Source organism: Caloenas nicobarica, chromosome 11 (genome assembly GCF_036013445.1).
Source record: "Caloenas nicobarica isolate bCalNic1 chromosome 11, bCalNic1.hap1, whole genome shotgun sequence".
Lineage (NCBI taxonomy): Eukaryota > Metazoa > Chordata > Aves > Columbiformes > Columbidae > Caloenas > Caloenas nicobarica.
In genome coordinates this window covers 4,948,550-4,964,605 of record NC_088255.1, presented here as the reverse complement: position 1 = coordinate 4,964,605, position 16,056 = coordinate 4,948,550, and the positions used below count along the sequence as shown (strand labels likewise).

General features: G+C 55.6%; 1 protein-coding gene across 1 annotated transcript in view; it reads right to left on the bottom strand.

Moving 5' to 3' along the window:
- TEX264 (testis expressed 264, ER-phagy receptor) overlaps positions 1 to 16,056 on the bottom strand; it is a 38,365-nt gene that overhangs the window by 8,656 nt on the left and 13,653 nt on the right. The gene's annotated exons all lie outside the window — the stretch shown is intronic.

Here is a 16,056-nt window from a genome sequence, read left to right as displayed (position 1 = left end):
CCCTTGCACAGCTTGCCCAGACACCTTCAGTCAGGGTCCCCATCCCTTTGGGGCTTCCCGAATCCAGGGCTGGCCCCTCTCTACAGACACATCAATCCTGACCTTACAAGAGCCTGTTCATTCCCAGCTCCCCTCGTCCCTGGGGATGGACGGGGCTGATTTCAAGTTATTTATTTCCCGGCCAAACGCTGGCACCAGGCAGAATCGATGACAGAGGGGAGCCAATGCTGACCCTCATCCCAGCGCTGGCAGCAAGGCCACTTGGAAAGCCACCTCCATGATGGCAGGATGCTGGGGAGAAAACCCCACATGAGCCATTTTCGGGTCTGTTTTCCCAGGAAAGCCCACAGGAGCTGGCTCTGCAGAGCCCCACTTTACCCACCGGTATCACAGTGGTAGAACCCAAAACTCAGCAGAAGCTTTACTCATCCTGTTCCAACACCTCCCAGCCTGAATTTCAGTGGAGTCCCTCCAACCAAGGAGGAACCGCATTCGCGATCCTGGTGCAGCAGGGACACACAGGGACACGGGAAGGCTTCCATGGCACTCGGAGCCCAGAGTTCCCACTCGCAGGCAGGTGAGACCCTAACACATGCAGATCAAAACTGTATTAAATAAAAACACGCTGGGCTGTTTTTAGCAGCAGAGCAGAGGCGGCTCATATCACTCCCGCTTTTTCAGTAACAACGCAGACAAGAACCCTCCCCGTTGCTCTGCCCCTTGCTCTGCCAACCACGAGCCCATCAACCAATCTTCAGCTCAGCTCGTTATTTTAGGTTACTGCAACACATACCAGAGACGGGTATCTCCAAGGTTCGCAGCATTTTTGGATGCAACCAGCTGGCTCTCCACCACTTAATGCAGACAGGGACAACTCAAAGGATCTTAAAGCAAAGAGACCTTCACTAAATTCATATGAGGTCTCTAAACAGTCTAAAATCTCAGGGCTCCAGTCCTGCCACCAAGACATCCCAAACTGACTTCCCAAAGCCCACCCAGGGACTCCTACAGAGTGGACCTGGGACATACCCTCTCCCTACAGATTATCTAGGCTGCTACAACTCTCCTTCCCATTACACAACCATAGTAGTGACTCCCCAAAAGCACAAAAAATGCCCCCTCCACACACAAGGAAGGTGGGAATCATGGCTTTTTAAAGAATGAAAATGCACCTGCATGAAGAGCAGGGTCCTTGACTGACTCTAGCACCCAATGCTGCTTCACACTCAAGGACTATCCTACAAGAGAGACGAGGATGCTCCACCCTGCCGCACTGGGAAGCAGCTTTGTCTCCCTGCAGCCAAAGCCCACGGCCATGGACCAGTCAGTGGGATGATGCTGAAGTGGCTGGACATTCACAGTTTAAACCAACCCCTGCCTCGTTACAGACAGCTGCAAGGATGCTTAATACTTGACTTATTCCAAATTCACCCAGGGGTTCCCTCCAAAGGAAATGGAGGGAACCAAAGCCTGGCAGTCCTAATTGATGCCTGTAGAAACCAAGCTGGGAGCCAGGCTAGCAAGCTGGCCTCTGCTTCTGTGCTTCTCCCCAGAGCAGCCCAGCTCCTGGCAAGGCTACTGCAGAGCTCAGTGCTGGCAGTGGGCTCAGGAGAGGACAACGTCCCCAAGAAGGAGCAAGGAGGTGGCAGCTGGGAATGCTGTCCCATCGATGCTGAGACCAAAGTGATGAGGCTGCATAAAGACTTGAGGAAAGGGAAAAGGCGATGGGGTGGGGAGCAGGACAACAGAAATGGATGAGATCATCCAAAGGGGATCAGGAGGCAGGCAGAGGCCAGGCAAGCACAGGCAGAGGTGCAGCAAAGTGTAACTGAGAGGCAGGTGTCAGCACAGGACAGAGCGAGTTTAGGATTATCTCAGCACAGAGGAAGGCTGAGAGGATGCTGCAAGGGAAAGAAGAAACCTGGAGAGACTAGACAGCAGAGTCCAAAGGCGAAGGCGTAAGCAGAGAGTGAAACAGTGAAGGCTCAACAACATGGCAAAACAACAGAGACGCTCAACAGGCAATAAAGCGCTCTGCAGCTGAGGAGGAGCCCCTCACTAACTGTACAGCTAAGCCGACAGATGGAGCAGCGAGGTAGACGTGGAGTTTGCAAGGCAGAGCCCTCGAGTCAAATCAAATGCAGTCTCACACGGGCGGAGGAGCCCAGCGAGAGGTGAACAGTGGGATGGTGACAGCGTCAGGGCCAGGCTGCTGGCCAGGACAGCAGGGCCCGGTAAGTAGGGCAGGGAAAGGGACTCGTCCCTTCACAAGGTCACGCTGTGCCACCTCCCTTCCCAGCCTCTGCCGGGAGCTCGTCCTCCCTAGGGCCAGCAGAGGTGGAGGTGGCAGCGCAGTGCACAAGGCTTATTTCTATGCAGGACCCTCCACCGGGCACCTGAAAAGTGAGATTAATTACACGTAATCCATACAGTCAAGCTACACACACAGAGCAAAGGCCAATGCATCCGGAGCCCACCAGTTCAGTGCTGACACGCGTGGCAGCTCTGGCGTACCACTGCTGTGTCAGACATGCTGCTTCCCATGAAGCCGAGTCCTTCTTGGCCCATTCGAGGGCCGTGGTGGGTGCTGCTCACAAGCCCCTGGGGAACAAGGGTTCATGTAGGGGAAGACTCTTGCACTCCTCTGTCTCAGGTGAAATAACACTCCACCTAATCTTTACCCCTGGGTTGTTTCCAAAGCATCCACCACCCCTGACTCCCTGTAGGACTTTCTCCAGGTTGGCCTCATCCCTCTATGGATACGTTCCCCAGCCTCATGCATCAGAAAGGAGGACAAGGATCACGGTCTGAACCAGCATTCTGGGACACCTTTTCCAGCAGTGGGAGGTGGCACCTCCCCAACAGCACAAATTTTCCTCTCCCCACTTGTCTGTTAAGCAACAGACCACATCACCTGCCCACGGAACAGCTTGGGCATGGCCTCCTGGCCAGAGGTTTCCCCTGTGTCCTTGGCTGGGCAAGAGAGCAGTCCCAACACCACGGGACACAGGACAAGGCAGCTGAGACATGACATGCAGCCATAAAAAATCCCATCGGAATCGTGCCAAAACAGGAGGTGGCAGGGCGCTTGTGCTGTGCCCCTTGGGGTTGCCGGGAAGCAGAAGGCGAGCTGGGGCACTGCGGGGACTGGCTTTGTCACTTTGTCAGGCTCCTCTGCTCAGGAATTCAAATGCCACCAACTGGGTCTGCTTCACCTGCCACTACTAGAAGAATTCAGCCTGTTAGATCAGCAAATGAGTTGCGGATGCTCTTAGGATCCTCTCTGAGCCTGGGCACGCTAGCACCCAGGCTCCAGCTGAGCCCACTGTCTGGCCAAAACCATGTCTAGGGTCACTGGGAAAGCAGTGGGGAGACAGCTGCTGTCCTTGCCCTGCTCCTGGCCATAAGCCCTCTGGCCCCACAGCCATCTCAACTCATCACCTGGGCCTCCTGGCACAGCTCACGCAGTGATGGTTAAGCCACATCAGCCCACTGAGTCGCTGTTTTGGGGCTGATGGCTGCGGGAGCAGCAGGGAGAGGCTCTTCATGCCACCACCGAGCTTCCCACTGGAGGCTGAGCTCTCCGTGCCACACAGCAGCTCCTGGCTCCAGCGCAGACGTCCACCTCACGCCCCAGCCACCAGCGTGCCACATGCACACAGCTGTCACCTGCCCCTGCCAGAGGACCTGCCAGCAACACGGAGAAAAACACACAGGACTGGCAAAGCTGTGGGGAGCAAGCGATCGGTCACCTGGCAGATGCTCCCCCTCTTCTGCCTTAGGGGCACCAAGGAGCCCCTGGAGCTGCCACCAGCCAGCGATCAGCTGCCATCACCCTCAGGGCATCGGCCAGTGGGCACTGCCAGAAAGCTGGGCCAGGCTGGAGCCTGCCAGCCACTGGGAAGGCAATGGTGCAGGATCCAGCCTAAGCATCAGCTTCCCTCCACACAGTCCCAATCGATAAAACAACTTCCCAGAGAGGCCAATAAGCACGTTGCCCCAACCTGCACTGAGAGGGGACCCAGGCTCAAGGAGAAGCCGCAGGTTGCTCACCGGGGGCCGTCTGAACATCAGTTTGGCACAACGTGCCCATTGCTGCCGCTCGCCTCTGCTCCCACGGCGATGGGATGTGCCGTTGCCATTACAGCGGAGCAGAAGGGCTCTGGGCACACGGGTCGGCTCCATCCGCATCCTGCTGTGAGCGGAGCAACATCAGCCGTCTGACAGGGCTTCCTGTGGGCAGCTGCAGACCAGGGTCTGCCCAGCCCAGGTTACCGAACCGGACCATTTGCTAAACACCAGTGACGCAGAGCGGGTGTTTGGCTCCTGCCCCAGGGGGACATGAAGGGACACCCCTGCAGCCCCACACTGCTGCACCAGGGCTCCCCTCCCTCCATTTATCACACCTGGGAGGGGAACAGATTGCGGGTGCACACGCATGGGGAGCTTGTGCCCATCACTGGGGGTTGCCCACCACCACCCCCCTGGCCAGCCAGCCGAAGCATCATCACACCCTCGCCGTCACCAGCCTCCCCTCGCCCGTGCCACTGGCACTTGGGCTGCTCCGGTTAGTGCTGGCAAGTCAGCTGGCACCCAGGGGAGTGCAGGGGACCCCAGGGGACCGCGGGGGACCCCAGGGGACCCGCCAGCCCCGTCCCCGCACACCAGCAACTCCTGCCTGCTCAGGCAACACGACTCCCACACGTTTTTCTCCCAGCCGGCGGTGATCTCCCTCTCCTCCTCCTGGGGAAGGGGTTGGACACTTCATCCCAGGGATTTTATAGAAATAACAAAACCACATGGAGCCGAAGGGCCCTAAAATCAGTTGCTAAAATTAGAGTTGAAACTGAGCCACCAGCGAGGACCAGAGGGAGCGCGCGGTGTGCCACATCCTCCTCGCTTTGTCACACGCTCCATGCTCGGTGTGTCATCCCCGCTTATCTTAGACCACGGGCGCTAGGTAGTGCAGAGAGGCTTTGCAATTCGGCTTGCACAGCACCCAGTGCAGACAGCACACTTTGGTGCTCTCCCAGTTCAGCCAGGGGACAGACTCCTTGCTGGGCCATACCGCTGCCCTAGTCCCAGAGTGGGGATGCCCCTGTTCCGTTTCTCCTTGCCCAGACAGAAGCTCAGGGTTAACAGCTCCTCGGTCCCAGGTCGGAACCTGATGAAAGCGTTCAAGGCCAGGCTGGATGTGGCTTTGGGCAATCCGATGTAGTGTAAGATGTCCCTGCCCACTGAATCATTTCGGTTGGAAGAGACCCTCAGGATCACCAAGTCCAACCGTAACCTAACTCTAGCACTAAACCATGTCCCTAAGAACCTCATCTAAATGCCTTTTAAACACTTCCTTGGGCAGCCTGTTCCAATGCCTGACAACACTTTCTGTGAAGAATTTTTTCCTAATATCCAATCTAAACCTCCCCTGGCACAACTTGAGGCCGTTTCCTCTCCTCCTGTCACTTGCTACTTAGGAGAAGAGACCAACACCCTCCGTGCTACAACCTCCTTTCAGGTAGTTGTAGACAGCGATAAGGTCTCCCCTCAGCCTCCTTTTCTCCAGGCTAAACAGCCCCAGTTCCCTCAAGCGCTCCTCACAGCAGGGACTGGATGATCTTTGAAGATCCCTTCCAACCCAAACCCTTCCGTGATCCTGGCCCTCTCTGCCAAGCTGCAGCCTGGCCACAAGAGACAAGGATGGAGCCTGGGTGCCCGGGGCTGCAGAGGAACCACCTGCCCAAGGGATGGTGTGGGCAGAAGGGAGGACAAGCTGCTGGCAGGCAGATGTGCTTTCCACCAGTAACACCTCAAGCATCAAAGAAACCCCAACATCTCAGCTCGCAGCTCAAGGAGGGCGCACATGGAGCCAGTGCCGGCACACGGCACAGCCATGAACACCGGGCTGCCAAGGGCTGCGGAACAGCTGCTGCTTCCCAGCCTGGAGAAACTCCCATTTCAGAGGTGGTGGGACTGCTCCCACGCACGTGCACTTTACTTTCAAATCCTCCGGGGTGTGAAGTGTTTCAGAAACAGAAGGTGATATTATTGCAATCAAGAAAAGGCCATTTCTGTCAGCCAGGAGGAAAAACGAGCGGCACCACCAGCACTACAGCAGCGGAAAATAAGTCTCACCAAAGGAAAGCAAATCCTCCAGGTAGCAAAATACAGCACCTGGCAATTAGCATCTCCCATGCCCATCAGCATCCGCTTCCCCCCGTCCTGCCTGCAACCAGGACACCGTCCTCCTGATGTGGCAGCGCCGTGGCTTTGGGACAGGCAGGTGAAAATCAGCCCTCACCATCTTCACAGCGGTGAAAGGCAGCACAATCGGGCCGTGGGAGCTGTGAAATGCCAGGCTCGATAGCTGGGAGGGTTTTTCATTTTCACCTTGGCGAAGGCAGCCCGCCATGCAATTTACACCTTGCCTGCCTGCCTGCCTGCGCTTCCCAGGGCCGAATCTCCCGGCTGCTCCCGCCCCGGCAGAGCCGCAGGAGCTGCAAAGAGGCAGCTGTCAGGCATGGCCAAACCGATGTGAAGGAACGAGCCCGGGTGGGTTGGTGGATACGGAAAGTCCCGGCGCCCCAAGAGGGCTGATGGAGACCAGACACAGGCTCCCAGGTAGCTGCTGGAAGCTGCTGTGAGAGCCGTGAACACTCTTCTCCTCCCTGGGATGGCGATTTCTTCCCATCCCGCAGCAAAAGGGAGGAAGCTCCAGTGCTGCCTTGCTGCAGGTGCAGGCAGGCTCCGGACCTCCTCCTCTTCCAGTGCCCAGCTGAGCTGAAAGAGAATTCCCACAGCGCATCCAGGAGCATCCCCCATCTTCAGAGATGAGCCTGGCAACAAGTCTCAGTGAGACAAAACCTTTCAGAAAGCAGCCATGGGCAGCAAGAGCCCCTGGCGTGGGGGAAGGACAAGGCTGCCAGCCCAGACTTGCTCAGGTACCTTAGTCCGTGTGCTTCCAGGGACATATTTGACTGCCCCCAACTATGGGAACGTCACCTGCAGAATAAGGAGCAGATGGTGCAAACACTCACAATTCATGGGGCTTGGGTCCCCCCCCGGTGTGATGGTTATTTGGTAGTAATTAGTCCTGGAGCAGAGAGTTTCAGAAGTGAAGCAAACTTTTGCATTAAAAAATTTCCTTAAAACTCAGTGTTTTCCATGTCACCAAGTCCTGCCTTGCTCCCATACCCGTGATGGGTAAGCTAAGCCAGTTAGGGAGACAGTTCTTACCAGCTTCCCAGAGCTTCACTGGATGTTCTCACATTCTTCCTCCTACCTGACTCCAGCCGCATCCCTTCCTCTCCTCCCTCCCCATCACCGCCACACACAAGCTCTCAAAGGGGACTTTGGTTTTAACCACTCAGAAAGCTCAAACACTGCATTTTCATTGTAAAACAAGAAACCTGCATAAACTCACATAATCTCCTCCTTCCAGGAACCAGTGTTGGTTTCCTGTCCCTTTCCCTAGGAACTCCATCGCTACAGGAGCGTGTGGGTCAACAGCCACACGTGAAAGGAGGCGGCTGAAGCTGCGGGAGAGGAGGACCACAGCTGGAAAGGGCTGCCTCTGCTTTGGAGCACACCTCTCCAGGGACCAACGCTCTCCCTCCAGCCCTCAGAGGATGCTTTTTCAGCATTAATTGCAAAGCTGAAGAGGTTGATGCAATGATCTCTGCCATCACAGATGACTGGAGCGATGCTAAATCGCTTTGCCTGCTCTGTTGCCTCGGTGAGGCTGCCAGGAGCAGCAGCTGTGGCAATTTCTCTGCCTCTTGTCAAGGTACGACCTTTGAGGAAATGAATCATCACCCCAGACGTTCTCCTGCCTGTCCTGCCTGAGACAGGTAGCCCACCAGACGGCAGCCTCCCACCCTAAGTACAACCTGCCCTGAGACATCCAATAACAGGTTGGTTCTTGCAGTGAGGGACCTTCTTCCATGGCTAACTCACAGCTGAGAGCCTGGAGGGCTCCTTACTCAGGTAGACATTCCCAACCCACCTTGATGGCTTTATCTCCTAGGCCACCACTCGCTCAAGTACTTGCCCTTCCGCAGCAGGGATGTCCAGTGGTGGCTCGTGTTCCCAATCTTCTCATGCACATCCTCACCCATAACAGGTCCTGTGATGAAGCCCTTGTGCAGCAAAACCAAAGTGACAGAGATGGAGCAGGAGTGCCAGGTGCCCGCAGCACGTGGGAACTCTTGGTCTCCTGAGGCAAGGTCTGGGCCATTTTCCACAAATCTCAGCCCTTTCCTCTCGCTCTTCAGCTCCACAAGCTGTCCTCCTGGGATCACGGGCATCTCCAGCTGCTCTTCTATAGCTTGTTTGTCACCAGGAAAAACTTAGGACATGTGTCACATAAATGCCCCCGGGAGGAAAATGGCACAGTGAAATAAGTACCCCCTCATCCCTTCCTACCTCCTTGAACAACCTTGTCTTTCTGCAACGCCCCCAGCTCCCAGGCTTCATGGAACATATTTCACGATGAGCTAAGCTCAGCCTCACAACATCCCTTCACAGCTGAGAAAGCTGAAAAGAGAAGCTGAAGAACCTGACCTTGCTGAACTTGCACAGATAAAGCCACTGGCAGCCCAGAGCAAACCAGGATGCAACCACCTCATTCCCAGACAAAACGGTCCTTCCCTCCCCACTGACACAGACTTAATGTCAGGCTTACCGGTCAGGCTTACCAACCTCATTTAGAAAGCAAGGAAGGCCACCAAAGCAGGTTCAGCCTGGTTTGTTAAGGAGGAATGGTTAAGATGATCACAACATCCATCAGCACATCTCCAGTACAGCACATCGGCAAACATGATGGCAGAAAGCAAGTTTCCAGGACAGAAATATCTTCTAAGCTATCAGCTAAGTGCAGCCAACAGTGGAAAAAGACCGTTTGAGCCCCTGCTCAGTGAGGCCCGGGCTTGCCTTCGGTGCCAGGCTCCCTCCCGGGCTCTGCTGCAAGACACTTGCTCACAGGCCACCACTCACCCTCGGTTCACTGCTCCTCCTGCTTCTCCTTTCTCTGCCCCGGGGACAGATGTCCCTATGTTTTAACAGCAAGCCCGAGCCAAGGACAAGCACCTTTCTGAATTTTTATGAACAAACAAGAGACATTTCCCTGCAGGCCTCTAGGAAAGCCACCTTTAAACCCCCACATCCAAGAGCTTGCACCTCGACCCCAAAAAGCCGGCAAGTCTGTGAGGCAAACAGCGAAGAGCCAGTGACCCCTGCGAGCCCCAGTGTGGTGACAACTCCCGCCAGGGAGCTCAGCTAATGAAGCCCCCAGAGCCTCCAGCCACCACACGCTGCCAGCGGTAGCGATTCGCCCGAGGAAATCCCCAGCGCAAACAAACAGCGCTGGCGGGCAGAAAGCAGAAGGCAAAGAGACAGGCAGGCTGCCTGCAGCGCGGGAGGAGGTGGAAACGCGGGCAGAGGTGAGCGGGGGGTAAGGGAGGAAAACATGCTGCACCGGGTAAATCCATTGGGGATCTCAGGACAGCTCCAGACGGCTGGAACAGCTCTGCTGGGAGGACAGGCTGAGAGAGTTGGGGGTGTTCAGCTGGAGAAGAGAAGGCTCCAGGGAGACCTTAGCGCGGCCTTTCAGTGCTTAAAAGGGTCTATAAGAAAGATGGGGACAGACTTTTTAGCAGGGCCCCTTACAACAGCACAAGGGGTGATGGTTTTAAACTAAAGGAGGGGAGATTCAGGTTGGACATGAGGAAGACATTTTTTTACAATGAGGGTGGTAAAATACTGGCCCAGGTTGCCCAGAGAGGTAGTGAATGCCCCATCCCTGGAGACATTCCAGACCAGGCTGGACCAGGCTCTGAGCAACCTGATCTGGTTGAAGATGTCTCTGCTCATGGCAGGGGTGGGACTGGATGAGCTGGGAAGGTCCCTTCCAAGCCCAACTGTTCTGTGATTCCATGAGCAGAGAGCGGATCCTGCCCCGCACCTCTGCAGCCCCATCCCAGCAAGGCTGCTGGGTCTGGAGGGGTTTGGACACCGGTTCTGTGCCCCACAGCACAGCGTAAAGCCAGAGCTGAGCTGATGCTATGGATACCACAGTAGCTCTCACCAGGAGACGCAGCTTTGCAGGGGAACTGGTGGGAGATGCAGGTTGGGGCTTCCTGGGGAGGCAGGAACCCAGCAAGGGAGGGACAAGTGAACATGGTACCTAGAGATACATGTGAGAGAGGAGGAGAAGGATGCAAGAGCAGAGAGGAGTCAATGGCCGCGCTCCTCCGCTGCGAGCCCACAGCACTAGGCAGCTCCCGCAGCCACAGTAGCCGCTTCCATGCAGCTCGGCTCTGAACCACTCGGCACAGAAGTACCGGAGGAAGTCTTTCTCCAGCACTGACCTCTCGGTAAGCTTTTGCTAACTCACAGTCTGGTTACTGTACTGCTGGGCAGACGTTACCCCAAGCTGTGAATCCGCACAGCATGAAAAGAAGAGCAGCTGGCCACAGCAGATGATGGATATCTACCTTCCTGCATGTCAAGGAGCTGCCATCAGCTCCCGGCAGAAATTAAACCCAGAGGAGCAGCTGAAAGTAACCGGCCATCCAGCGGCAGGGAGAAAGCACCAGTGTCCACAGTGGGAACGAGGCCACAGTTTCCCTCCTTCCAGCCTTCCTGGGACTCCCTACAATGCCCCGGAGCAGGAACAGAGCCCTTTGGCAAACGCACGAAGCTGGTGGACAGCTGCTGACAGGCTCGCTCTGTGAACAGCCACAGCGCATCCTCTTCACCCCCATGGGGCCAGGACACCCCTCTGGGTTTCATCTGAAAGGCAACAGCCCCCAGCACCGCGCTGGGATAGGGACTCCCAGACCGACCGCTCTTCCAGCTGCCTTAAAGGTTTGTCCTTGACCTTCAAACAGCACTTTTGCCTTTTTTGCCTGCAGAGCTGTGAAGATAAGGGAAATGGACACTAACAGTTTTACATATACCAGGAGATCTTCTGGTTGGTGGTGTGTGGAAGGAGGAAACAGAGGCAGTTTCCAGGGGTCCTGTGAACACATTATCACTGCAATAAGCAGCCAGAGTCGGGGATGCGGAGCAGTTACCAACCTCCTCTCCCTGCTGCACTTGGGTCTGTCACCCCCGCTTCATCCCCACAGGGTCATTATAATTCCTCACATTAGCAGAAGATGAACAGGTAAAACCATCCATCTGCAGAGCGAGCACCCGGCAGGCATTGTACAAGCTGTCAAAAAAAAAAAAAAAAAAAAAAAAAAAAAAAAAAAAAATCACCCCAATTACTCCATAGCACCAGAAACTCCCAGGCATCCTTCTGCTCCCTCAGGCCCTTTGAAATGTAAAGCCGCACTGTTTGGTGTCATTTAATTTGGAGCTCAGCCTCAGACTGGCAGAGCCTCGCTGAGCTTTAGGAGGAACGCAGTCACACAAAATGTAGATGTGCCCAATCCAGATTTCAGTGGCCTGGAAGACAAGCACACCTCAAGCCCCACCAGTGCCTCCATTTCATGGCCCCAGTGTCTCTGTTTTGCCGTTCCAGTGCCAGGGCAGGCTGCTGCCATTTCCTGCCTGCTCCGTGCTGGCTCAGGACTCCCAGCTCTCCCAGAGCATCGAGGAGCCCAGGAAAGGCAAACGTCGGGTGTGTTGGGGACAAAGAGAGGGGATGCTGCCTCGGCACAGCCAGAGGCACTGGTCCATCAGATGCTGCTCTCCTCTCGAGGGTAACAGGTACCTTCAGTCTCTTACCAATGCCACACACCACGGAAGAGAACTGGAGAGAAGTCAGCTCAAGGGTAACAGAGGACAAGCACTGGCGCATCCCCGAGCCGGTCCCCAGGGAGCCGCTGCCTCCGCTGCCCGCTGCGGTCTGACAGCAGGGGAACGAATGCCTTTTCTCTCTCTTACACGATCAGGCGAAGAGGAGAGGTAGCAGATGCCTACCCACCCTGCCCGCTGGCCATAAAGGCAAACAGGCTTGCCACAGCTTGCTGCTCACCCGGGATGGAGCAGGGGAAGCAGTGCAGAAAGCCTGGACATCCCCACCTGGCTGCAGACCTCCAGCAGCTGCCTCGGGGCACTTCTAACCTGGAGACATCTCTGCCGGCTCTGGGCATGGGTGCTGGAGTTACAAACTGCCAATGTTTCTATCAAAGGCTCCAATTTTCTCCAGTTTGGCTGAAGCAGAGAGGCTGGAATAAGCTGCCACATGCTGGAAAAGAAATGGGACAAAAGGAGTCCTGGAGCTGAGGGCTCTCCAGCACTCTCCAACAGCCTGTAAGCCAAGAATTGAGCACGGCTTGACCTGCCTCTTTCAAGGAGCTCACAGAGCAGGCTGCAAGCTGTTCCGGAGCCCTGCGATGGCAGAGGCAGCTGGAGGCCACAAAGATGAACCCAGTCCTGGCAAATCCAGAGGAGCTCCAGAGGGCTGGGATTCGGCAGCATGATTTTCCGCAGCCTGTCGGGACAATCTGAGTTCAGCACCAGGTGTTTGCTTCTCAAAGCAGGATGGGATGTACTGGTCTTACATAGGTCTGTACCAAACCATTTCACCTCTCCGTACCCTGCACCTCCTCAGCAAAGGCTGCAAGTCCCGACGGGTGCGGGCAGAGCGACAGCGACCAGGCAACAGCATAAACAGAGGAGAAGCACACGCTGAGCCCATGAAAGCCTCCCAAGGTGCGAGCGGCTCTGCAGACTACCGTGACTGCTGCTGTCGCGAGAACTGACAGCTCAGGACACCTCCAGCCTGCTGCCTCCAACCGAGGCCACCAGCACGCAGCGGCACCAACTCAGACAGCATCCCGAGGGCAGGCGGGCAGAGACAGCAGGTCAAGATAGATATATAGACACCCCTGTCGAAAGAAGAGACCCTGAGGGACTCTCAGTGCGACCTTCCACAGCCTCGCTGGTGCTCCAGCCACCAGTGCAGCCCCGAAGCCCGTGCCTCGCCTACGGCACGTCCGCTCTCGGCACAGGAAGGAGCAAGAGCTGATTCTGTTCTTTCATCGCTGTGATCTGATCACCACCCAACCTCGTGACTCATCCGTCCATATTTTGACTCAGTGCAAAAGAGAAATGTTTTCTTTCTCCTGCCCTCCCCGAAGTGGGACCTTTCCTACATTTGATACCTAACTAGCATTGAAAAAGTGCAAGTTAGTCATAGCACAACGGTCCCTTTTCTAGAGGTAAAAGTGCCACTGCTTTCAAATGTATTATTTCCCTGCTCCACAGGTTTCAAAGTGGGAGCTTCACAGCCAGGGAAACTGGGCCAGCAGCATTTGCTGGAAAAGAGCAGTATTTCTAAGAAGCTGTTTCGCATTTGATCAGGTTCATTTTGCTATTTCTCAAGCCTGGCACAGCTGGCAAGGTCTGGCTCGAAGTGCTACGGGGAAGAACCAGCCCAGAAAAAACTCATTAGGACACTGCTAAAATAATTGCAGAGAGGCAGATCAATCTCATCCTCGAATTAATTGACGAGCTGGCAAGGAGGGAAGACCCCAGGGTTTGGGACTATGTCACTGCTTGAGAGAGCTGGACCAGTCTCCAATGCCTGACAAAGAAAATCTTTTGAGCTGACTGCATCCTCTGGGATTCTCTATAAATACATCCAGGGAGAGCACACGTACACACTGAGTCGATAAAGAGATCTGACAGAAAAGCACTGTAGTACTTTACCTCCTTGCCCAAGGCAAACCATTTCAGTTCTTTCTCTCCCTTGGACAGCTATATGAAACATCCCCGGATTGCTCCATGATCATTAATCCTCGCTGCAAAGGAAAGAGGGGAGCAAATCTTTGTGACAATTTTGCAAGGCTGGCTAAGTCATTACGAGGCTGCGAGCCCCAGCCTTCCCCAGCTGGGTGCTCCCCCCAGGATGTAAAGACCCCCCAGCAGGACCAGCAGCTGGCAGGCAGCACTGGGCTGGGCTTTGGGCCACTGGGCTGGGCTTTGGCTGCTGGGCCAGCAGGGATGCCCATAGTTTGGCACGTGTGGGAAGGCAGGCTCTTGAAGTTTGCTCTCCTTCCAGAAGCTACCTTTGGAAACGCTCCTGGAAAAGGTGCTGGGATGGGAATAGGATCAAGATGCTGGATGTCTCAGGAAAGTACCCACGATGGGAGAGACCTGGGGCTGAGCCGCCAGCCGGAACAACCTCCCCAGGGAAGTGGTGGAGTCTCCATCACTGGAGGCTTTTAAGATGCAATCAGGTGCTGGATAACCTCATCCAGGCTCCCTTTCCCACAAAAGGTTGGACCAGATGATCTTTTCAGGTCTCTTCCAACCTGGGCTCTTCCCATTCTGTGGTCAATTAGAACTGGGGGGAAGCACAGCAGCCAGGAGGCTTCATCCCGCACCAGCTGCTTCCTTGGGACCAGGACTCCTCTGCCTGCTGCTGGGGCTGATGCTTGCACAGAGTCAACAAGAAGCTGGGGAAAAAACAGGTGATTTCACATAAGACAAGCTGCAGAGGCAGGGAAGAAGCCTTTGTAATTACCGGAGTTTAAAGCTGGCCAGAAAACCTTTTTTCTGCTCAAAGCAGCAAGACTGCCAGAGCTGCATTTTTACACCTGCCCCCGTGCAACTGAACGTCAGAGCTGGAACAGGAGCTGGGCGCTTGCGCAAGGAAAGGTGCTTGCAAGCATGAGGCGGCAGAGCAGCAGGTTTGGTGCCAGCACACAGACCGACCAGCCCGAGTCGGCCACGCCGGCCCTGTCAGGGCAGCACCCAGCACTGAACACGAGGCGCGGCCAGCGATAAGTCACCGCTCGCCTGCAAGGACCAGGGAAAAACTGAGAGCAGATGAGCCGTGGCCTGGGGCTGCCAAATTCCTCCTGGAGAAGTGGGAAAGCGGGGATACCTGCTGCGAGCGGCAGGAGACGTGATGCAGAGCCCCAGATCCCCATATGTTCCATTAGTGGCGCAGGAGGAGCGCGTTTCCCTGCAGACACAGGTTAAACGGACCTGCTCTGCTCAACGAACTGACCCTGAGCCAGGTCCAAAGGTCCCTATGGCATTAAATGACATTGCCCATGAAAACCCTTCCACCCAGCTCAGCTCCTGGCCCGACCTCACGGGCGCCCTGCCCTCCCCTGCGCTGAAAGCGAGGTCACTCATGCTCGCAGGACAGAAACTTCTTCGAAGGGTTTTGTCACTAAAAACATTTAGTAAATAGAAGTCACTGCGAATGCATGAACTGATGCGTTGTGACATGCAGCTGGGGGTTGCCAAACAGCAGCAAGCGAGCGGCCTCGCTGGACAGAGTCTGCTGAAAATCAGCTGTCAGCGCAGGTCAGCGGAGAGGAACGTGCCCGCGAAGGCACCAAGCCTGTCCAGAGACACCTCAGGTCCCACTCTGGTTCCTGCAGTCGCATGTCACCTTCAGAGGGGCTCAGGCTGGAGCATCGCGGTGCCCAGCCGCGATCGAGAGCGTCACTGGCTCCTGGCAGAGAGCACCACCAGCCACGGGTGACCCCCACGGCTGCTGGCTGAGCTGCTCCAGCGCTCAGCCACAACATCAGCCAGGCTCGTGGGGAAACACGGATGGGTAGGGAGCGACCTGTAGCTTACTGAGACCCCTGTCCTTACAATGTCTTTACTTAAAATCAGGTAAGGCCAAAATCTCATCTGCTTACATCACCTCTTCTACCAGAAACAAGGTGAGAAGAGGGAGAGTGATGGACCCAACGTGCACCACCACATGCCCCAACACCCACCAGCCCCCAGGCAACCAGAAACACTTGCCCAAAGCCATCCCTGACCTTGCCCTCTTCTGCTGTCCCTTCCTTTCTTGTGGCCATGAGCAGTGGTGGAAGACCTCAGCAGCACGTGGCAGGTTGGACACGACATCCCCCGTGCCTCAGTTTCCCTGGCTGCAGGGAGATGCTGCAAGCATTAGGCAGTGCTCCACTGCCCTTCGGGGGAGCAGGCTGTATCCCTAAGCCCACCGGGGTCCTAAAGGAGACAAGAGACTCAATCCACTATGTAGTACTCATGGATATGAGTGACACATGACAAAGACAACACCATTGAGAGCTTCCTTGATCATAGGATAAACCAAGCCAGAGCAGCGTTTGA